Consider the following 25,042-nt stretch of genomic DNA (forward strand, 5'->3'; position numbering starts at 1 on the left):
CGCCTGGCTTCCTTGCCCTCTAATTCCACATAATTGGCTCCCGTGTCCCAGCACCGGAGCAGCCAGGTGACAAGCTGCTCGCCTATACAGTGACCAAAATCTTTTCGCACATCTCGTAGCTCACGCTGGTATAGAGTCCGGGTAGTTACTGTTGATTTTTTGACATCCTCATCCTCATCTTCAGTCTCCTGCACCTTTGGTGGCTGGTGTAGAGTCCGGGTAGTTACTGTTGATTTTTCGACATCCTCATCTTCAGTCTCCTGCACCTTTGATGGCCCAGCCTCGTCTTCACTATGCCCAGACTTAGCAGAAGACTGTCTGCGTTCTAAACGACCTGAGCCTCTATACCATTTTTTCACCTTGTCTACAGGGGCAACTTGCACTGCTACAGCTCGTTTCTCTGACCCAGACACAGGGTCTGCCACAGGGGTTGGAATACCCTCTGCGGGGTCAACTTGCACTGCTACAGCTCGTTTCTCTGACCCAGCCACAGGAGTGGGAGCAGCTGCAGGAGCTGGAGTGGCTGCGGGAGCTGGAGCTGGAGCGGCTGCAGGAGCTGGAGCTGGAGCAGCTGCAGGGGCTGGAGCGGCTGCAGGAGCTGGAGCTGGAGCGGCTGCAGGAGCTGGAGCTGGAGCGGCTGCAGGAGCTGGAACTGGAGCGGCTGCAGGAGCTGGAGCTGGAGTAGCTGCAGGAGCTGGAGCGGCTGCAGGAGCTGGAACTGGAGCGGCTGCAGGAGCTGGAGCGGCTGCAGGAGCTGGAGCTGGAGTGGCTGCAGGAGCTGGAGTGGCTGCAGGAGCTGGAGCTGGAGCGGCTGCAGGAGCTGGAGCGGCTGCAGGAGCTGGAGCTGGAGCGGCTGCAGGAGCTGGAGCTGGAGCGGCTGCAGGAGCTGGAGCGGCTGCAGGAGCTGGAGCTGGAGCGGCTGCAGGAGCTGGAGCTGGAGTAGCTGCAGGAGCTGGAGCGGCTGCAGGAGCTGGAACTGGAGTGGCTGCAGGAGCTGGAGCGGCTGCAGGAGCTGGAACTGGAGTGGCTGCAGGAGCTGGAGCTGGAGTGGCTGCAGGAGCTGGAGCGGCTGCAGGAGCTGGAGCTAGGTTGCTAGTAGCATCAATTGCAGCTCGATAGGCACAAGCCAGACCCCAGCACGCTACAGTGATTTGTGTCACTTTGGAACTGCCAGAGTCATGACACCTTTTTTTCAAGCATTCTGCCAGCTTTTTAGGATTTTGCAGCTGTTCAGGGGTGAATGTCCAAAACACTGGAGGTGACCACTGCTCTAGAAACCTGCCCATATCCTCCCACACTCCCTGCCACTCACAACTATCCCGCCTCAAGACAGATCTCCGGATGAGATTCCTAAGTAGTTGTTTAACCCTCAACAAAACCTGAAGCGCATTCAGGAGACATAACAACAAGAGCAGGCTGGTCTGAGTATCCCAAGGATATTCAACATCTCGGAGAACCACCGTAACTAGCTCGGGGGATAAGAGGGTGGTGGTGAAGGAAAAAGGGAGAGTGAACAGGGAGGGAAACATGTCTTCCCCTGTCCCCTTCACAGATTGGCTCCCTAACGAAAACAGGCAATAGGTGTAATTGCTAATAGTTTCCGAGATATGGGTTCCAAAGTATAGAGTCGACGTCAGTGCTGAGTACAAATACCAGGTTAGAGTCGTGACCAGATATTTCATCATTTCATAAGCCATTGTTACACCGCACAGTACCATAATAATCTTAAACCAGGGCCTGGAAAGGATAAACAGTGCAACAGGGAGCACATACAGAGAGTAACACACCATAAAACTCAATTTGGAATACAGGTACAGCAGACTGGAGATTAAGGCAATCAACATCGTGACTAGCAACTATTAAGCAGGTCCAATACTTATACCAATTTTAGTTTAACACACTCTGGTCAAATCTGTCGATATCTCAACCCTTCGTGCCCCACGTTGGGTGCCAAAAGGGCTGTTGTGGTTTAACCCGGCTGGCAGCTAAACACCACACAGCCGTTCGCTCACCCTCCCCCCTCCCTCTCTGGGATGGGGGAGAGAAACGGGAAAGTGAAGCCGGTGAGTTGAGATAAAGACAGTTTATTAAGACAGGAATATAATAATAACAATAATAATAATAATAGTGATAATGATAATAGTATTAATAATAATAATGTGTAAGAAAACAAGTGATGCACAATGCAATTGCTCACCACCCGCTGACCGATGCCCAGCCTATCCCCGAGCAGCCGGCCCCCCACCCCGGCCAGCCACCCCTATATATTGTTTAGCATGACGCCAGATGGTATGGAATACCCCTTTGGCCAGTTTGGGTCAGCTGTCCTGGGTCTGTCCCCTCCCAGCTCCTGCCGCACCCCCAGCCTGCTCGCTGGCAGGACAGAGCGAGAAGCCGAAAAGTCCTTGGCCTGGTGTAAGCACTGCTCTGCAACAATTAAAACATCAGCATGTTATCAGCGCTCTTCTCATCCTAATCCAAAACATAGCACCCTACCAGCTACTATGAGGGAAAATTAACTCTGTCCTAACTGGAACCAGGACATTTTGTCAGGGGTACACGATACAAACTGCTCTTTATGTACAGAGGTGGGGCATTGTTCTTGATGGTATTACAGAGAAGATCCAGGACTTACAACAGTTACAAGTGGACTGATATGGCATTTAGGGCCAGAGGGAAATGAAATCCAGGGTAGTACTTGTATTTCGTTTTTATTTTTTTAGTGTCTGCCACAGAAGAAAAACAAAGTGGATCTTGAACTTTTGCCTCTTCTATTCCCCCGTCTTCTGTCTGTCTCATAGGGATTTATCTGAACTGAATATACAACTCTTAAGATTTTGGGCAGAGCATTTCCAAATTCCCAGGTCTTTCTTATAACCTGAGAGTGGTTGTTCATGAGTATGCTGTCCAGGTACTGACAGGCTTTAATTGCCCTAACCAGTGTGTACTATCTTTCTCTGTAATCTGCTGCAACCTCTTTTCCCTGTCCCAGGGGTTTATATGCCTGTGTTTGAAGTTAGCTCTGGTGTGGCATAGCTGTATAACCTCTCACCAGGCTGCTTGGAAACAGTTAAGTTGTGAGAAGGCTCTGGGAAGCCTCATCTGGGGCCTCCACCCTTACACCTTTACCACAGCCTCAGGAGCTGCATTTAAACCCAGGCCTTTGGCTTCCTGGCTTCATCCGGCACCTGCCTCATAACTACAATCTTGTCTGGCAGTCACTGGACCTGCTTTGCAATTCTTGTTTGAGCAGTGGGGTCTGTGTCCCTTGTTGGAGAGGTTGCTGCCCTGCCTGCCACGCTATCATTTTCAACTCCCAGCTTGCCTTCCCTTATGGAGCAAAGACAACTGGAAGTGTTCTAAGATCGTCAGCCACTGTTTATTTTGGAGCTGAGAAAATACTAGAAATATTTCTGAGTGCTTAAACTACCTTGTTCAGTTAGGTAGGATACTAGTTTGACTATCGTTCTATACTCTGCTTTGGTAGGGTAATAAAACTCAAAATACTATACTTATTTCTGATTGTGGAGGAAGAGACAGTCATCTCCTGCATAAACAAACAGACAAATATACAAATAATTACATCTGCCTGGATGCTTCTGTAATTTAAGTTGAAGACAATCTGAAATACAGATAGACGTAGAAATGAATAAAGTCAAAATTATTTTCTATCAGAAGTTATAAAGAAAAAAATAATTCGATGTGCATCAAGAGCAGCCATTCTATGCTGCCTTAGTGCAACGATTTCAGAAGTCTAGGCAAACGGGGACCTTCTAGTTTTGATTTCTCATTCCTACCAAGTGTGTTGTTTTTTTCCATATAAATCAGCATTTTAATTAAATTGTTAAGGTAAATCTGTCTTATATAAGCATAGCTGACGTAATAGAGATGCATATCTTACGCATGTATTTTCAGATTAATCATAAATTTATTTTCTGAAAGTTGGAATTCTACGTGTTGAAACATGAACTTTTGAGTGCCGGAAAAATGAATTTTTGAACTATGCTGCTGTTTGTAGCTGTTAGAGAAGCGAAGTTGCAATGTAGACAAATGCTTGTTTATGAAGGTACTACATACTGCTTTGAAAAAATGCCTGTATGCATTTCAAATTGTGAGATATTTCTGTGCTTGGTACTATGGTTCTACTTAAAAATACTTAGTTCCTTTGGTCATGTTTTATTATTAAACACTGAAAACTGTAAGAACTAGCTATACTAATAGTAAAATTAATTTTCTTTTACCAGATGTTTGACTTTGCTCTGTGTAATCTTAAAACGGAACAATGTGGTAGCATAGATTCACTTCACAAGATACACCAGATGTACAGCAGAGTCTAGTTTAGCTATTGTATTGACGTTTCTCAGTCTCAGGAAAAGAGAATGCCTATGCTTAACATAAGAAGGCTGTATCTTATTTCACCTCTCTAAACAAAGCATTATTTGTCCTCTTTCCATTTTTTTTTGCTTTAGTTTTGATTTTTCTCGTTAATGATTCAAACTCCACTTTGACATTTGGTCAGTCAAAAAAGAGAATCTCCTTTTTCATTTTTCACAGAAGTTTCTCTTCACCTCTAGTTTAGTGAAGCCTCGCTTCTCTAGAGTCTCAATAACTGTCCCTACTCCCATCAGCACTGCGTATCTTCCCTCTTTTTACCACCTCCATGCTCTCAGTATGTGATGGTGGTTGTGTTTTTTTTTTTTTTTTTCTGTTGCTCAGCCCCTTCTGCTGACTCGGTCTAATGCTTTCAGGGTTATCTCTTGTGTCTGTGACTTCTTGACTTACTGCTCTGCTAGGCCTTCAGCTCTAGGTTTCTTCCCAGCTTCCTGTCCGGGTAAGGCTCCCACTTCACATGAATACACAGCTTTGTGCCAACCTCTGTGTTCCTTTATCATCTATTTGCCACATTTCACTCCTACCCCTGGCTTGAGTCACAAAACTACATTGTCTTTCGCACACTGTAGATAGGCATGGTCAAGGGATATCATCTTCTTTTCTGCCTGTGGTTTTATTCTGCTCCCCAACAAACAGCTCACAGAGATCAGTCAGGTATGGAAGCAGAAAACTGAGTGAAAAAAATCAGTTTTCTGCTTCCATACCTGACTGATCTCTCTCCTGCCTGGCCTCTCCTGTTCCCTTCGTTCCATCTTAACTCTTCATCTGTCTCTATTTCCATCTGTCTTCCTATCATTAGGCACGTATTCTTGCTACTAGTTACTTGTCCATTGCCAACCAGTCTCCCTTATTTCTTACAGTTCTAAATAATTTCTGACCATATACAACTGCCCTTTTTCTTTCCTCCTTTTGTTGATCATGTTGACTTCAATTACTGAGTTGAAGGGTCAGACATTTGAAACCAGTGTGAAACATCATTTTTGGTTAGCATATTGTTCATGGAACATGTATGACCTGGATTGTGTTCTCTTTCAGTCAATGGTAAATTATCTGCTGCTGTGCATAGGAGCAATTGTATACATTGTATCACCTGGGTGCATGTACTTTATCATGCACTGTTCAGCTGTGAGACTTCCTTTGTGTTAAACATAGACAAGCGAGACTTGGTTTGCAGTCCTAGATCTTGAGAAACACGCATCTGCACAGATGTTTTATAACTTTTAACTGTTCTATCATTTATATTCTGTAAATGTTTTCCAAGATGTGAATCCATCACCTTAAAGATATTAATAGATTACATAATAGGTATTGCTGTGCATTCTTGACATTCTGAAAAGGCATGTATAACCAGTAAAACTGCTACATGTTGCTCTAAATGTTAAGGCAAAATTTATAATTCTGACTGTAAGTTTACATTAAGTTTGAAATACTTCAGAAGTGGCAGCAAGTGAAGCTGTTCTGTGAACACCTACAAAAACCCTCGATTTGATCCTGTGCTCTCAGGTTATAATTATCATCATGCATGCCATGGAATAAAAGCAGCAGATAGCTGATATGTTGTTGCTTATTGGCATGCATATACCTCTTGCAGTGCTTTTGTGACTCATGACCTTGTGCTAGGATAAGTTCCCATTGGACCATTCCTTTCCTTTTCATAAATGGGTGTTCATCCAGATTTTATTTTAGAAAATTGACTTTTTTAAAGGTCCTGTATCAATGTGGCATGTTGATTTCAGATCACAATTTTCAAGTGGAAGTACCTTATCTGCCAGCTCTGCAAACTTGTTCTGGTTACTTGCAGTTAAGTTGAGCAAGCTTCAGTTGTACAGCTACATCAGACGGAACGCAGGTACCATTTGCAGAAATTGCTTCACATTGCTTGCAGGGTTTGGATACTAATGAACAGTTCTGTTAATGATACATGAGACAAAGGAGCCATGTAAATGGATAAGATTAACTGCACGCACTGCAGAAGTTTATGATAGAAAAGTACAACTTTCATAGAAACACTTCTCTGACAACATTTCCATTTCTGTCTCATTAGTTTTATTATTATATTATATATTTATTATATATATATTATATATTTTATATATATTATATATACAACAAGTTTTCCATTTTAAATTATGCCTGACAGAGAATGAACAGGAGTAGGAAGAACCCTACAAAGGGAAAGAACAGGGGAAAGGCGGAGCAGGGATACAAGTATTCCCTAGCAGATGGGGTTTTGTACACATGACGTGAGTCAATACCAACAGGGGCCTTAATTCTCTTGAATCCCTCCACTACTGGTAATTCCATGCCTGAAGTGTGTGGGCAGCAGCATGTTAAGAAAACATTTCCTTTTGAAGAAAAGGAGAGAAAAATCTACTGTGTTTTACTCAGAGCCACATTAAAAGAAGGACAGTTTGTTTCCTCGTGACATTACTGGTCACTAAGAGCATTATGTTTAGCATATGCTAAATCATTTGTTTTCTGTGTGTCATGGCTCCAGAGCATGGGAAATAATATTAAGACTGATATTACAGTCTTAACATATGAGGTAGGTTTCTGATTACTAGCTGAAGTGGCCCAATTTCTACTAGCCTGAAGCATCAATTCATGGTCTGAAAATACTTAGGAAAACCAGGATCACAGCTAATTTTTCTCACAGGTTTGTAATATGTGTAGCTTTTTTGCTGGTATTTCATTAGATCAATGTATTTCGGGAGAAGCTTTTGTGCCTTATGTATGCTGTGCCATATGGGATCCCAGCTATTCTGATTTTAGAAAATGCACCAAAGTCTTGCATGTCAACAGACTCTGTATATAGTTGTAAACGGTATAACAGACACATCTCTCTTGTTTACCTATGCTCAGAAATTTAATATAACACTTCCCAAAACATTTCTGGACTGTTGGAGAATTATAATGCCCATTTGAAACATCAGTGATGTTTCAAATATGCCTCCTGTTTACATCACAACCAGTTAGAGAAGTATCCCTGTATGTCAGCCGTGCTTTTCTCCAAACAGGATAATCTGTTTTGTATCTGGTATTCTTATTAACACTGTAGGCAACAAACCTTGCAGATGGGGCAGGGAACAGGAATAGGACTGATGTTCTGATCCTTACTCTGATGGTGTTTTATGTAACCTTGGGAAAATGACTTAAGCTGTTTGGCCTACTGGCTTCTTATATTGTGAAATCAGAACCACTTTGTATTGTTTTGTCATTTTTTGGTGGGGAAAAAAAGCCACGTGTCTTTATTTAGAACATGCTGTGATGAAGAGCTACCATTGTTCTGAAATTATTAATGCTCTTGTAGAAAAATTCAACTGCATCTTTCAAACTTTAAAATAAAGTGAGCCCTGATTATGATAAGGGAAGAAATAAGGAAATCTTGATGATATTCTTTCTTTCTCTCTAGTTCCTATCATAATTAACAACATTTATGGTGATCCTCAGCCTGCTTTAATGGTCAGTATCACTGAGCTCTATAAACTGGCAGAGAGGGGGGAAAAAAAACCACCAGAGTCCAATAACCTTTTTAACAGTCCTTCTCAAACAGCAATGCTTTCCCACAGAAATTTGCAGAGAGCAGAGAATTACTTTAGACTAGTTAGTATTTACACTGCATTTCAAGGCTTTGAGATTTTTCACCTAGATGATATCTCTTCGTAGCTCATTAAGCTCTGGAACCAAAATGAAAGATTCCAAAGGAGTGTCTATGAAGAAAACACTTGTTTCTTGCTGTGGTGGTATGGTGCATTTAGTGCTGTGCGGTTATCTTGAATGATAACAAATTTGGCAGCAAGAAGAAAACATTTTTGTGGAGATAATGGAGTGTTGTGGTTTTTTTTATTTTTTTATTTTTTTTTAGCATGAACTCATGTCACCCTTCTTTTTGTAGGTTATTGTCTGTTGATGAATTTTAAAGAAGCCCTTAAGGTAAAGAAGCCCTTAAGGATTTGGCACAGAATAAAAGCATTGTGCTAGTTTCTCAAGTCAAAATATCCCTTCACCTTACTGCACACCCAACCCTGGTTTGTGTTGCTTGTTTTTCCTCTCAGCTGGACTGAAGAAGGAACTTGCATAAAGAAGAGTGAACTTGATATCATTAGTATCATTCTGAGTCACTTTTTTCCGACATTCTGATTTAATATATGACTCTCTCCACCTATTAAAGGTAACTAATATTTTGTAGTAATTGTTACAAGTTACATATAGCTTAAATGGCTATTCAGCACTGTAGTATCCCATCCAGACTGATTTTCAGAAGTAATTGCTTTGTCCTAGTGGAATTAGACATAACTAGGATGAGTAGGATGCAGGTTTGATGTAGCGGCTAGTTTCAGTCAAGCAGTGCTCTAGTTTTCTTGTAAATGTGACAATGTTCTGCCTCTTCTCTATGTAACATGTTTAATAAGTACATAATCTGTATCAAGAGCATATAGTTATTTGAAAATCAATATTTGATTTATATTATTAAATTTTAAGAGTTTTTTAAATCTGTTTTAACTCCTCATACAGCAAAGGCTTGCCCTTCCTGCAAGTACCTAAGGCCTGCCTAATTTGCTTTTCCACAGCTGGTAGCTTTACTGTCACTAATTACACTTATATTTTGTCAGGAAAACCTAGTATAAGAGGTATTCATAGAATCATAGAATATCCCGAGTTGGAGAGGACCCACAAGGATCATCTAGTCCAACTCTTGGCACTGCACAGGTCTGCCCAAAGATTCACTAGCCATTTAACAACCACTAAAAAAAATCACTAGCCATTTAACAACCATATTAACTGTAGTTTTGGCAGTGGTGTCAATACATTCTCATGTTTTTATCATATATTAAATCCTTGATAGCTAGCTCCTTTGATAGTTCTGGCATAGGGTATTATGTGATAGAGAGGGGTAAGAACACCTAGAGCAAGAGGGATGAGTGGAATTGCTGCTTTGGGCAGATACCTCTCACTGTATGTTCTAGCATTATTACCAAAGACTTTACTTGGGGTTTTTATTGCAGACAATCCAGTAACCAAACAGTTCAGTAACACTACTTCTACTTATCATTCTTTTCAATCATCCTATTCCATATCCCTCTGAGCTCTTACAATGCCCTGGCTCAAGTCAGGGAAAGCCCCCTGTCTAAGCTCTCACAGCTGAGGCTGCTAATTACAGCTGATTCTCAATACAAAGCAGGTGGGAAGCTACGGGAACCTTGGTGTCATGTCTTTCTATGCAGTGGCTGATTTCTGGTGTTAGGTGTTCTAGCGACACAGATATTTATTGGATTTTACAGAGCTCTTACTCTTTGGGTGAGGCCTGATTTTTTTCTGCTTTTTTATTTATTTAGTTGGTAAAGAATGCAGATAGAAAAGGCTTAAAGTGGTAGGATTTTACTTTTCATAAGCATGAGTTGATAACTAGACATTTTTGGTATCTTAAGTACATATATTCAACTCTTCAGGGTTGTTTAACATTCTAAGTTATTTCTGCCTGCCCTTGAAAAGATATGAAGGTATTGTAGGGGAGCTGAGGAGGAATTCTAGAGCTACCCGTAATGCTTGTGTTAGTGTATCTCACTTTGCTGTATTAAAGTAGCTTTCTAACTGCTATAGATTGTGGTAGCTTATGTACAAGCACAGACATGCTGTTCTTAACTGTTAATGGATCAGTAAGTCTCTTCAGGCCCACCTATACTAGACACTCTTAAGAATTATTACTCACACTGTTAAAATCTGTAATGGACTGGAAAATCAAATAGTTCATGGGACTTCATTCATAGCATGAAAGCCTAGTAGCTGATGTCTAACAGAGCTGTGATTGTTCAGGTGGATTTTCAAATAATTTCTGGGCTCTAGTGAGTTCAAAACAAGCTTTAAAAGCTGCTCTGCAGGAAATAGTAGTGCTAAAAAGCATATATGTGTTAACCAGTCCTGAGCTTGCTTCAGAGTTCTGCAGGATTTCATTAATGTGTAAAAGAAGTATTAATCTCTGGAGAAGTTACTTGTTTAGGTTGTTATACCTCTTCAGTTTCCTACGCATGCTAGGGTTCTTGATGATTCTATTTGCAGTGGTTGCTAGAATCTGGGGACCTCTTTGTGTTGGTGTTACAGCTTTGTTTCATAACCAATAGTCTTACTGCTAGACCTTGGAAGTAGCACGGTTTTCTGAATGGCTGACGTCTCCTTGTAGTACATCCACATAAGGTGCTCTACTCATTTTTTCACACCCTTTGGATTTAGAGGCCTACTTACAACTGGGAAGGTGTGAATTGCATGCTTACTTAATCTTGTTCAAATGTAGTGCAGGTGTTTTGATGGTGGGAAAACTGCAGTGATAGGCTCATGACTCGAGTCTAGGTTTTGTGATCTATAACTGGCATCTGTATTACTTCTTGAGCAATGTTTATGTCCCCAGGTTTGTTTCAAGCATGGTAAAATTTACCATTGGTCAAGTCTTGTATCAAACCTTATTGGAAGGATTTTGGGGGGAAAATCTCTCATAATGGAGAAGTTTACTGAAATACCAATACTATACTAATCCTCTTAGAACATGACAATTATTGCTTTGACATCATCTAGATGTTGAGTATGTTCGCAAAGGATTAGCATCCCTTCCCCTTCTTCCTCCTCCTCCTTGTAGGGAAGGAGCAAACAAAATTGCCATTAGCTATTGAGGAGGAAGAATAAAGTGGAATTCTGTCCTTCATCTTGCAGCAGCTGCTGGTAGCAGGGAGTGGGGAAAAAAATAAGGTAATGGGTCTGGGCTGGCTGCTGCTTCCCAGGAAAGCAGAGCTGTGAATTCAACAGGGGACACTCAATACTACCTTTATGCAGTCCTCCCATGTCACTTGAAACTGGAGAGGTCTGGAAAGTATTTCAAATGATAGGGTTTTAAAAACAAAACAAGACCTGAAAACCATTTTACTTGAAAATCTATCTGTAATGAATTGTGTTGTGTTGTTAACTCTGTTATTTTGTTTGAAGGGGCGATAAAGCCATAAGGCTTCCCCTGTACACACTTCTTATTGAAGAGGATTTAACGTGAAACTCAGTTTGTTTTACCCTTTGATAGCCTGAGTGATTTAAAAAAAAAAAAAAATCTTACAGAGGCACCACCATCTTTGATGCTTTGTTGGGAAGCCAAATCCCTCCAGGTGGCTTAGACATATGCTAGCACCTTGACTACGCCCTAGTTTGTATACTGTTTTAATAGTTACTAATTACCTATTCAATGTCATTACCATGTTTCTGTTTTGGCACAAAATTACAGAGCAAGTTACAACAGTCACACAGATCACTATGTATTCTGCCAGCAGTGGAATATAAGAATTGTTAGGGTGCTTGCAAAGTATGTTGAGAAGCTAGTGTGTGTACTTAGCTCTTAGAATTTATGTTTATTTTGGATTTTCTGCAGTCTTTCTCATTTTGTTCGTTGACTGGTACTGACAGCCTGTACAGCTACTACTTGTTAAATGCTAGAGAGCTGTTTTGGAGAAACAGCGTATTTCTTACAATTTGAGATCAGTCAGCAGACCAAATTAAATCTCCTTGGACATTCTTTTGAAATGTGTGGGGTGTTGTTGTTGTTGTTGTTGTTTTTTTTTTGTTGTAGTTGTAGTACTAAAGTTGTAGTACTAAATACTATTATTCTAATATAAATTTATTAAGGCAAAAAGCCCCCACTGACTTATTGTTACAAAGCTTCCATGTAGTAATTTAAGTCTCCCTTTACTGTAAAGGAAATAATCTGTATCAAGAAAGAATACTATTTCTTTTCTCATCCTTGCTGACCTGCTCTGTAAATGATACCTATTTTGTAGTATGGGTTTTAAACCCTGTTAATTCCCTTACTTATATCCCTTTTCTGGAAAGTGTTTCCTAGTGAACGTCCTATAGAGGGAAATGGCTTCAGCAGGGCTAATTATTTTGGGCAGAGTACCATGTTAATGCAGACGCCTGTAGTTTTAGCGCTATCTTGTTTGACACTGCTTTGCAGGTAGGTATGTGCTGTGCTGCACAGGACAACCACATATGAAATGCATTTCAAGTTGAATAGGACTTCTGCTCTTTGTAATTGTACGTCTACAGTGAGAAGATTTCCTGGCATAACTAAGACGATTAGTGGTGTGATTTGTTCTGGGAGCACTGCTGTGCTGATAACAGACTGGTTTATTTTTATAATACGCAATAGTGGAAACACCAAGAGCATTTTGGCTGGCTTAGTTAAACAGGGAAAAAATTATAGTGAGGAATCAACCAACCCCCCTCTAGTAAGATCTTATCTATAGTGGAATACTTAATTTTTACATTTAAATTGCTGTTTGGTTTTCAGAGTTCACTTCCACATGAAAGGCACAATTAATAATTACCAAAGCTATTGTCTGGACTGTCTTTGCAGAAATCCTTGTGCTTGAATTTATGACATCACAGCCAACTCACATTTTGAAATGTAGCTTTTTGTGTCCATGTAATCTATTGACTCTTTAATCCCAATGTTCTTTTTGGTTTACAAATAATTCCTGGGAGAATAAGAGAAGTGCTCAGTGAACGGATTAAAGAATTGAGTACATCACCTCTAGAAGACAGTGTAGGTCCTGGATCACAGGATGTGAACAGAGGTCTTTTCCTTTACAGCTGTCAGTGTTGACCAATGGGTTTCAGTCAACTCTGAGGCTGGAGGAAACTTTCCCATATGAAGACTTCTGTTATCCATTGTGTTGTTCATTTTTATAAACTTGTTACTCCTTATTTTTCTTTAGTGCTTTGTCTGAATTTTCAACAGCTAAAAGCTTGCAAAAATAGGAAGAACATTTTGCATTACTGTTGCTGTCAATATCTTGAAGGTATGTTTACACTGCAGTCTTTCGATTTGAGATAGAGCCAGCCAGAAGTTTGTGGGTTGTTTTTTTTTTTGGTGGTGAGTGCAGATTAAAAGTCTGTTAGCTATTCTCACAAAGGCATTGCTTTTCACTTCCCCCATCAGTTTTGGACCTGTTTAATGAAGCTACCTTGTCAACTGTAGCAGTGCAATAATTACCCTTTGCAAGCAAGTGCAGGCCGTGCAGCTCTGGGAGGGGGTGAGTGGAGAACTTCAGTTGAATATTGTATTGCAAAATGTGTGGGAGACACAAGGGTGACTTAAACTGGCTTCTCTACCAGGAAGGAGACATGGAGCTGCACCTTTCAGAATTAATTGCCAGGGTAGTTTAATCCTGTGCCTTAATCATCACATTGCAGCCACTTATTTAAATTATTGTATCATCAGTTGTGATTCTGTGTTTATCACTGGTGCTTCTGGAAATGCAGCTCTTCTTTTTGTACAGGAGGAAAAAAAAATCAAAGCTCCTTCATGGTTCTTTCACAATGAATTGTGGGGAAAATTTGTCTCCTTGTGAGTTCATTGGGGAAATTATATGGGAGGTTAAGTAACAACAATGTTTAGCCTTAGGCTTACAGTCCTTTTAAATATGAAAGGAAGATTTTTTTTTTTAATTTTCTGGGTGAGAAAGAGCAGCAGCCAAATAGGAGCCTAGGGTAACTATGTAATGAAAGGCTGTCCTCAGGGGGTCAACGCTGACAGCAACATGGGGGATTCTGCTCTACTGGGCTTATTTTTGGACGGTGTCTTCTGATTTATGGACTGACATTCAGTATAGTGCTGAATCAGAATTGCTAAAGCGTTCTGAAATGGGAATATGTGAAATCCTACTTGCAGACCAAATAAAAGAGTACTGACAGTCCAAAAAAGTAAAAAAGTTGTCTTTTTTTCTGACTTCTCTTAGAATAAAATTGTCTGCTTGAATTTTAACATGAAATCTTTTATATTTTTATGGTTCAAGCAGTGTCAGTTTCTTAACTAAGTTAAAGCCATGCAGACTTTGTTAGAATGTTCCATGGCTTTAGTGGAAGTAGGAAGTGAGAAAGTACTTGAATCTGCTACGTTTGTTTTCCAGTTAAAGAAGCCGGCAAATGATGTTACAAATCTTCTGGAAGAATTGTGGTTTTAAAGACAAGGAAAGTTGGACTTAGAGCAACACAATATCTAGATAATATTGCTGAGAACATAATTATGATTGGTATTCTGTTGCATAACTGATAGGTAATATGAAAACCTCGAATAAATTATAATTGTAGGATGATACAACAAACAGCCCTGAAGTCTGACATATGCAAGATCAAAAAAGCTAAGTGAATTATAAGGCTTTCTGGTGATGTAAATATATGTGCATAGGTAATGGTCTTTAAAGAATAATCACAAGTGACTTCATACTAAGGCGTCTGGAATTTCTTTATTAAATAAAATCTGCTGGCTTTGTTTTACATCTATATTGAAGGAAAGTATTTTGGTTTAAAATGTTCCTTTCCAATAATATTGATTCATAAGCTATTATTTGCAATTTTTCCTTGTACATTTGGTTTTTATTTTGATAGTTGGAAGTTAGAAGTTCTCTCAGGTGAAACAATTTTCATTTAAAGTTGTTATACCTAAGTACTACTTAAGCAAAAAGTTGATATGCTTTCTGTCCGTATTTGTTTAAATGACATAATAGATTCTAGGATTTTTTTTTTTCTTTATGAAGGCACATGATAACTCAGAAGACCACAGGTCAGGGAACCAGTATTTGAGTTTCCAAGGCTGTATAATAGCTCTGAGGGAACTGTGGTCTTGTGTATTGTTAGTGGCTGTTGGTCAAAAAATGACTATTTGTGCCTACAAAGCTTCTGAAATACTCTGATAGAAGCATTATTATTATATTTAATCTATTTGCGACCCTAGATTTTAAGTGTAGTGTTTAGATAATAAAATTAATCTGCCTTTTAGTTCATGGTGGAAGATGAACTAAAGTGGCATACAAATATGAACTAGGTTCTATTATTGATGACGAATGAATGCAGAAACATCTATGCTGAATCTTGGTATAGAAAGCAGATCTTTTAATCCTTGTTGAACATGGACTGGCTAATTTGAGAGAATTTCTGCTGAGAAATTTTACGTAGGTGAATCGTTGAAGATTGCAATCTCACTTTCATTAGCTACTGCTAACGTATTATTTTCTTGAATGTGAAGCATATTAGGGCATGGCTCTATTATAGACAGTAGGTTTTAGGATAAGGATACAAATACCAGAAATTTCTTCTCTTGTGAACTTATTTTGTCCAAGCAAACTCTATCTGCTAGCATATTGAAGTGTCTCTTGGTAGTGTTTTTGTGAAACAACTAGTGACATGTCTGCTTCCTTACTTTTTGTTGTTCACTTCATGTTGTAAAATAGATATGAGTCCAAGATATGAAAAACTGGGCCAAACTGCCAAAGGTGCGATAGCATGCTGAGGTAGGCAGATAAAATACTTTTCTCCAGCGAAGCAAAGGAAGCTGAACTGACAGTGAAACTTCTTCAGTTTTTGGCCAAGCTGGAAAAATGCACAAGGTTATAAATGGAAGAAAATGCTTAGAAAGTGTTCTTATGGATATTGGTTTTTTTATTTATTTTTAAGGGAGTGTTATATCATTTACATGGTGATGTAAGTGCTACTACTCCTTTGTAGAAGCCTCTCCTAATACTGTTAAGAGAGTTGGATGTCCCACTGTACGCTTTAAGATGTTTAACTGGGATAGTTTTTGAAAGAAGGTAGTGACTATGGGAAGCAGAGTCCTGTTCCTGATCTTGGTTTGATTCTTTCATTGGCCGAATTTTGGCCAGCTGGATTGTAGCTATTGAGCGCACAGAAGCTGTTAACAGTAGTAGTGATCAAGTAATAATGCAGTTGCTCTGCAACTGTTTATGTCAGTTGCCCAACTTGCTGACACCTCTGCTACCCTATAGGTATTATTTTTTCAAAAAGGCTTGAAAAAAGTATTGTGTGTTCTGTATTGAACAAGAAGTTGGCTTCCATTGGATGTTGTTGAGACTTTTGTTATTCAGGAGGGATTTGAGTGTGACTGAAGAGAACCACAGTATCTTTTTTTAACTTACTACACTTGGTGGCTTTAATGCTGCTTTTTTGATTCAATTACTTGTACCGATTAGAAGGCAGAGATGGGAGAAGAAGGTATAATCTCCATTAAAACACTGGGCAATGCTGAGGGACATCCTAGCACGCGATGATCTTTCCAGTCTTTCTGAGATCGGCATTTATTTTATGTTAGTTAGACCTCTTTCCTTCTAATAATTCCTGGTTCACATACACGCAGACCTCAGTTTACAGCAACTCTGGTGTGATGTGTCCCCCTTAACGACTGTAAGCAAACACCTGCTTGTTGCTGAGCAATACACGCACAAAGCATGTGACCACAATGTAGGCTGCTATGTGGTAGGGAAAACTTACAGCCGATGATGCATGTGTTTTAGTAGGGGAAGGGTTAGTTCATGACAGGAATGCCTTTTTAAATTAAAGGAATAAATAAAGGAAACAGGTAGGTTGTAACAGCTGGCCAAGAGCACTCAAAGACTTACAAGCTCTTAGAGCAATTAATCCAGATCAAGAGAGGATTAACTTTGAAGTTTAAAATATCCTCCCTGCCTGAGGAGGGACCAGTTTAAAGTGCTTATGAATGGGGTAGATAGTTGATTTGTAAGAGTGGGAGTTAATTTATGGATATGAAATCTGCTTTTTTGACATTGCAATCTGGACTTCTAGATCTAGATCTTTTGTATTAGATCAGTAGCCTTGATCAGTATGGAGTGAAAAATTTCATAGATCATCTTAGATTAATACAGACCCTAAGAAATATAAATTACATGGCTTGCTATATCTATTACCAGAGCCAGGAGTTCTAGGAAACCTGATTAGCAAAAATTGGAAAACTCTCTAAGTAGAACAACAGCAAATCTGGAAAAACTTAGTCTCTTTTTTATGGTTTTATTTTATCTTGAAAAATTGTGTTTTTTTTTTTTTAAAGGAACTTTTTGGGGAGGGGTTATGTCAAAAGTTGCTCTTCTGCTCATTATAGAGTAAATCTTGTAAGCTTGCCAGCAAGTGTATTAGTAAACTTAATACCAATTTCTGATTTTCTTTTTCTTGGAAATAAAACTACAATAAGTTTTTTTTTTCTTTTTTTGTCAAAAAGCTTACTGAGATAATCATTGCATGTTATTATATCAACCAGTGTAAATGACAGGTCAAATGCAGAAGGCCATAGTTTTCAGTTGATTAGTTTCAGTTTTGAAAATTACATAGAGATTTTCACACTTGGAGCAGAAAGCTTCCCCTGATGTTCCCTGTTACGGCTTTGTATTTTGATGGGAATATTCTGTTCAGTCTTTGCCAGTATTTGAAAAAGGGTCTTCAACTTTTCTATGATTGCTTTCTGTCTTAAAACAATGAAATGCCTACTACTGTCTCCATTCTCTTTACTGTCTTCTAACAAAAGCAGAAAGTGAAACTATTAAGAAACAGCACTCTCATAAGCATATGGAACTGAATCCTGACAGCTTCTCCAACCAGACTGAATGTTTTCCAATTTTATCTTCCCATGCAAACTCCAGGTGTGTTTTTCTGACACAAACATATCCTTGTGTAGAAACTTCTTTCAAGCACCTCGAAGAAACTATGTTCACTTCTGACTGTGATGCCAAGAGCTTCTAATGCCAACAGAAAATTAAGAAAAGGTAGTGTGTGTACTCTGTATTATTACTACTTCATGATCTCGGTGTAGAACTGAAGATGACCTTAATATTGGGGGCACAATGGCAAGTCTTTAGAATGACTACTGCTCACCCTGTGTAACAAAGTCTTGTAGCAGTCTTGAAAATGTTTTAAACATCTCTCCACCAGACAGCCACAGATGTATCATTACGTTAGGCACTGCCAACCTTAGTACATTGGAAGGGGAATGGGTTAGGCATTTAACTTTAGGTAATGCGGGAGGATTTGGGAGATAGGAATGGAGATGGAGGTGTGGTCATCACAGCCACATCCAGTGAAGAGCTCTGTGTCATCAAACTGTGTTCCTAACAAATCAGGTAACAAGAACACCAACAAAATGAGATGCTAGCTTTGAAGCTTTTTTGTCAAGATGAAGAGGAAGGTGGGGAAGAAGCGATTCATCTTGCACAAAGGGACAGAGGGTAATAGGGTCAAAAAAAAAAAATCCCCATAAATGGAACTAGATAGCAAAGAGCTTAGGCTAAACAAGATCTTGGAGAAACAAAGAATTCTATTCTAAAGTATGGTCTATTATTGCTGTTTCCGCTTTTTTCGTAGCTTGTCATTGGGAGTCTAAAATTTTGTCATGACTTAGTTTTCTTGTTTGAGCATCTCTTTCAAGTGTGATTTTTGGGTAAAGCTTATAGGTTTTTATTACTATTGCTTGAGTCTAGACTTATCTTTAGATATATGTCATGACATGCTTTAGAATCTGGTCCCTTTGTTCTTCAAGATATTTCTGCTCAGAGTATGCAAAGGATGATAGGGTCAGGACCCAGCTGCCTGTGCTTGTGAAGCAGAGTGGGAAAGGAGGAGCTGATGCACACTTCATGTTTTATGCTGACTTGTAATGCAGGTAGGTTGCACATCCAGATCAACAATTAGACTGCACTCCTGGAAAGTGTTAACAAAACCAATGTAGTTGCATTGAATTGTCGCCTCTGAGTATGTATGTTAATGTGTGCAGTTGCAGTCAAGCAGACACGAATGCAAACTGTAATGAAGTCAGGAGTTTGACACTTCTGGGAGGGCTAGGGATCTGAGATTCTTCAGAGCTGGTATTCTTCTGCTCAGCCAGAGAAGTTAGGATGAGGGCTGAGCTTTGGTCAGGTCTGCTGCTCAGTGTATTCGTGGAGTTGGACTCACCATTCTGTATTTCAGTGTAGGTTTAGGGCTAGGGAAGCAAGATCTTTTGAGCAGGACTTCCATCAGAGCCCTGCTCCTCCTAGAAAGCAAGGGAGGAGGGAGTTTGGCTTGGGACAGGGCTGTAGGTCAACATGTATTTGGAGCTCCAAATGGAGACACATGGTATGCTCCCCTCTAGGATAATGGGTGAGGTCTTTCAGAGCTGGAATCGCATTGGAGTCCTGCCCAGCCTGGAGAGCTGATGGTGCAATGTGGAATGTAAGGGCTATTATTGTTGGGAATCATGTCATAGGAAAGATCTTCCTGTACATTTATTTGCAAGTGGATGCTCTTATGTAAGAGAAGGAGCACACAGTTCACGCTTCTGGCAAGATCCAAATTCACACTCAAAATGAGAAACACTCATAACTGTCTAAAGTATTTTTTCTTCAAGATAAGATGAATTAAAGACTTTGTGCAACTCTAGGACTTTTTTTTTGTCAACCGTTTGTGTGTTGATTGATATCTTTATCACTTTCTGAAATTCTGCACTGATTTTTTTCATGTTATTTATTTTGGAAAACAGTAAAATGCTCTTCTCTCACTGGTTTAAATATGGAAGAACAACTTGGCATTTGTAGTAATCAAACTGACTGACTTAGAGTGGAATAGCAATTCATTCAGCACAAGCCAAAACCAGGAGACTTTAAAAAAAAAAAAAGTCCGCATCACTATTTAATGAGACAAACAATGCCAATTCATGAATGCATTTTTTTTAAAGAAATTTCTGCAAAACTTGGCCTGTCTCTCAGATTAGCCCCCGGCTGGTTTAATTTGTCTGGCACGTGCTCAATTCTGACACTAGCCGATCATATTACTCGAAAGAAAAAAGAAAAATGGGGGAAGTGTATCTTCTGCACTTCAGTTCTTATATGCATACCACTTCTGTGTCATAGAACAACACGCTGACAGAAGGTACTTAGTCACCTCCTATACCTTTTGATTATGCTTTGATCTGAAATTTATTTTGCTCTTCTTGGCAGCTGAACTCTTTTTTAATCCATTGATAAAAACCTACTTAATGAGCACTTACCAAGACACTGACAACACCAGAAGACAATTCTGTTGGTGAAATCATGACATGATGCCTGTAAACCCAAAAGAAGCCTTCAGTGTAAGGCTTCATGCAAAATGCCTCTTTTTGAGGAATATGTTAGCTTTATTCTTGCTTTGCCTCATTCAGCATGATGCTTCCTTGTCCTCTGATACATTGAAACAAATACATTTCAAATAGCCTTAACACATAGAAAAGGAAATTTCCAGCACAGCAAGCAGGATATAATTTCCTCATAATGTTTCAGATAGCTGCTTTCTTATTTGATTCTTCCTAATTGTGTGCAAATACAGTTTTGCTGTAATGATAGCTGACAGTTTGCCGTGTGAACTGTAGGTAGCTAGAGAACGGCTTTTTGTTTGTCTCCCTTCCTGTTTCCCTCCTGGGATAAAACTTTTGGGGTGGGGGGTGTCCTGTCTCTCGTTAAATTCCTTTCATAATGACGGTATGAGTAATAAGAACCCATTACAGTAAGGTTATGAATACATAGCCCTTGGTGGGGGAGTTACAAGTTTTAGATATCTGTAGGGGACTTCCTTGCTGTAGCGTTTTAGCAGGATCAGGTCTTTTGCACTAACCTGTGCATGACCATCTCCGGCCACCTCATACTGTCCCTAAGATTCTCTCAGAGGGTCACACAGTACAGTCTCACCTGCCATCAGCTGGCTGGCGAGTCCCTTCATCTAATTATGAAGGCATATTTTGTCAGCATATAGGCATTGTCTTCTGACAGCTTTGAGAGCTTTCCAATCTTTGAGGCCTGCTGTGCCACAGTGTAGGGTAATTGTCTTGTTTAGCATTCTCTTTGCCTGGACACTTTGTTGTTTGGAGGGGCCTATCTATCTTCATTAGAAACAGTTTAGGTAATTAATTTATATTAGGTAGGTAGAGCTGAATGATGTGATACCATAACAGATTATCTTCTCTTAAATGATCTGTCCTCAAACAAAATATTGAAGCTACACCATGAAAGCTGTTAGATTCTCTTCAGGGCAAGATGTTTATTTTAAAGCAAGAAATACAAATTAATGGAGAAAAAGATTGTGAAGGGAATTCTGGAACATTTCATCCTGAATCTGACCATGACAAAACATTGAGTGTTACTGCTTAGATTTTTGTTCAGAATACCTCTGCTGCCCTTTAAGCTAAAGTGGTAAGAAAGTCACTTTTTTACTTTTTTTTTATTGCTCCTGTGACTGTTCACTTGTGAAATAGGAGCAAAGTATTTTATAAATTTTGCTCTACATGACTTAGGAGTCTAGATTTTAAGTAAATGAAGTACTTAGATATACGTGGGTTCCTGTGACATCCCAACACATCACTCCCATAAAAAAGTATCTCTTCATTTTCACATCTGCTCAGGAATTAGTTCAGATTTTTTTCAAATGATCTATACTAAAAATGTTGCTTTTTTTTTTTTAAATACTGAAAGATGGGTTTGTGTAACTGCCTTTTCTTTTTGACTTGGCACAGGAGAGCCTGAATGTAAAATACAGGTTAGAGAACTGCTAGTTAAACTGAAATATTGAGAAGCATGTTAAGGCATGACAATGTTGCACAGTTAACAATCATTTTTTTGGCTTGTTGCCTATAGAGACATGTACTTTTTTCATTAAAAAAAAATGAAGGGGGGAGGGGTGTGAAGCAAGCATTTTAGAGCTTATGCTTCACTCTACCAAAGTAAACACAAATATGGCTTTAAATGAAGAGAAGTCCGTAACAGAAGTACTCCCCAAACACAAAATGTTGTTCCTCATGAGATGTTGCCTGCCCTTCTAAGGGACATGTAAACTGCCAGACATGCCATCTGTCACACAGCCATTTTGGTGTTTGGCACTGCCAGGAGTGTTTGCATGGCTTGGAGAGGGTGCAGCAAGGGGTGAATAAAAGCTAGTGTGGAATATTGATTGCTTGGAACTTGTTTCTCTTTTTCTTGAGAGAAGAAAAGTGGATTTTGTATGTGTTAGGGAACAAGGTAACATGTACTTAATATTAGTAAGTTCTTGATTGAAGAGGGTGGGTTTTGTGGAGTTTCTGCTTCCTTTTTTGGAAGGCTGTGGGCTTCCGTGTGAGTTGATGTGTGATGAATATGACAAGGAAAAAAAAAAACACAATTTAAAGATACACTTGAAGTATTTTTTAAAAAAAAAAAGGGATTAGTATCCATTAGTTTGACTATTAAAGAATCTGAAACCTAACTTTTAGCTGAGGAATAAAAAAAAATACTTAAGTGCTATTTTAAAAAGACAGTGAATATATCAGGAAAGCATTTAATAGTTTAATTCACTTCCCCCACCCCCTTAGTTTAATCTTGAGGATATCCCACAAAACAATAGTCTAGAGGAAGAGGACACTTTTTGCTTCTTCCCTGTCCTATGGAGCTTCCACCAACCTTCCAACTATTATTCTTTCTGACCAATTTCTGTTGGGAGCCTTCTCCCAGTTTCAACCAGGTGCTTTCCCCATCTCAATGTGTATGAGGATATTCAGTCATATGTCTGCGCTCTAATGCACAAGAGATGATCAGTTACTACTTCTCTCTCTCTTTCCTTTCCACAGATCTCCAGAAGCCTGATGCGTGTCATTTCACTTACTGTTTCACAACATCTTTTCAATTTTCTGTTCATGTGACGCTCCCAGTGCACGCTCTGCTTCATGCTGCTGGTAGTGTGACACTGAATTTTGCCACCCTGAATTTAGGTTGCAAAATTAAATTTTGTCTATGTTAATATGACTCAGTTCCAGGTGCAGCAGAACACACCTCAACTCATCTTTGACATTGTTATTCCTCAGTGCCTGTGAAGCTGATGTTCTCATTTAAAAGCCACTGTAGAGAAGGCTCCCCAGTGAGCTAACATTCAGGTCACAGGCAAAGAATTACCAGTTGTCATGGTTTCAAATGAAGCCCACTATACAGCAGTCTTATATCTTTGTATATTCTCATCAAGATACTTTATAAGCAAAGCAATCAATGTAAAAATTATATAGAATCTAAGAATATTTTTCCTTCATGATCATATAGTTGTGGAGTTTTAAATTGTTTTAATGTTCTGTAAATAATAATCTGTCATGGTTGACATTCAAGATGGAAATATGTTGAGATGATCTAAACTAGATTATTAGCTAAATGTTACTGTGAGCATTTTTATACTTTGACACTGAAATTATAATTTTGGGCTGTACCAATAAGTCTGTTCAGATGACTGAGCCAATTCATTTCCTTCAGAGTGTCTTCAGACTTAAAAATAGAATAGCTTTTCTACTGATATATTCTGATCAGAAAAGATTATTTTACAGCTGTAAAGAAAAACTTCTTAAAATTCAGGTTGGAAAAATGTTCTGGAGAGAATACTAGGAGAAATTTAACAGCTGTAGATTTGCAGAATATTTAGCAGTAAGACAATGAAAATTTAGTCTTCCTGTTGTATTTTTTTTAACAATTCTGTATAGGTAAGGTAAGCAGCTCCTAACTGTGTTTTGTGGCCTGCGCGCACACACACACACACAGTAATGATAAGTAATGATAAATGTGAAATGCTAGCAGGCAAACTGTTTGCAATGCATGCACTGAAGACAGGCCTAGGACTGGAGTCAAACATTGCACATCAGTCTGCAAGATTAAAATGTTTGTAGTGTAGCAGTGTACAGTTTTTATTGGAGTCTATCCAGATATTTGTATGCAGAGAATTATTGCTCAATGACAAATTGTGATGATACAATCTAGCATGTTGGGAAATTTCCACTCTAGTATGGTCATGTGCCAAGGATAATACCTTTTGGGAATAATATGAGAAATGATGCATTCTGGCCTCAAAAGATAAATGGACAGCAACAGCAATTTTCTATGATTTTGGGAACTTGACAGTTTCTGTACCCTAATCAGAGAGGATTAGCATTTTCACTAGTTTGTGCTAAGATTGTAATACTAAATGCTGGCACCATCCTTCGGTGCATGTAAACAGTCATCTTGGGACAAAGTGCCGTGGCATAGATGCGCGTTTGGGCTGTGTCAATTAGCACTTCCTCCATGAGCAGTTTAGAAAGCATCATGAAATTTGCTTTGTAAATGTTATCTGCAATATTGGGGTCTGGCCACATGAAAGACCACTGTGAAACCTAAGGGACTGGATTGTTTCACTGTATTCATCACCTGTGTATGCTGGAACTGGTTTCTTTTCAGAGCTGGGACTATTTTTTGTCCTTCATGTTCAGGAACTACTGTATGTACACAGATCGTACTCAGCTGAAAACTGAGTAAATCCTGATTTGTCCAATATTTCCTAGAGTATTCTAACATACTCTTGTGGTGATACTCAGAGGTGTACTATGTCTGAGTAGTTCCTTTAGTAACAACAACCTTCATTAATTACAGGTATTGTTTTCTCTTGTTTATGCAGGGACTAGTGTGCTCTGGTAGCTAACAGCTTCAATTTTTATATCTGCTCTTCACCCATTTTATCTTGTCATTTTATCTGTGATGTTTTCTACTCTATAAATACTATTTCAGAGTTTGTTAGTGGGCTCTCACTTCTTCTCAATCTCATTCCTCTCCCAGACGATGCAGCAAAGCTCTCTGTTTATAACCACATAAAAGTTATTAAAACTTTTCAGAGACCCATTCCTACAGTAAGTGCAGCATGTATGGTAATACAGCAAGGTTATTTTGTAAGGCTTTGCCTATGCCTTTGGGCAAACCACAATATTATATGGAACATCTTATTCTGAAATAAGTATGTATAATTTTCTGCTTTACAAAGTCAGTTTACTTGGTTGACA

At 39.2% G+C, this 25,042-nt stretch overlaps 1 long non-coding RNA gene across 18 annotated transcripts in view; it reads left to right on the forward strand.

Moving 5' to 3' along the window:
* LOC308195513 overlaps positions 1 to 25,042 on the forward strand; it is a 158,085-nt gene that overhangs the window by 37,625 nt on the left and 95,418 nt on the right. For 10 of the 18 annotated variants that reach the window (XR_013951565.1, XR_013951566.1, XR_013951567.1 and 7 more), the window contains one exon: positions 17,868 to 17,990. The exons of 1 other annotated variant lie outside the window; for it this stretch is intronic. This is a non-coding gene — a long non-coding RNA (uncharacterized lncRNA). Of the gene's footprint in view, positions 1 to 9,582; positions 9,691 to 9,907; positions 10,643 to 16,589; positions 16,796 to 17,867; positions 17,991 to 18,760; positions 18,884 to 25,042 lie in introns of those variants that run through there. 7 more of the 18 variants (XR_013951578.1, XR_013951579.1, XR_013951580.1 and 4 more) reach the window with 5 other exon arrangements.

This window comes from Anser brachyrhynchus, assembly GCF_964034855.1.
Source record: "Anser brachyrhynchus genome assembly, chromosome: 5".
Classification (NCBI taxonomy): Eukaryota; Metazoa; Chordata; class Aves; order Anseriformes; family Anatidae; genus Anser; species Anser brachyrhynchus.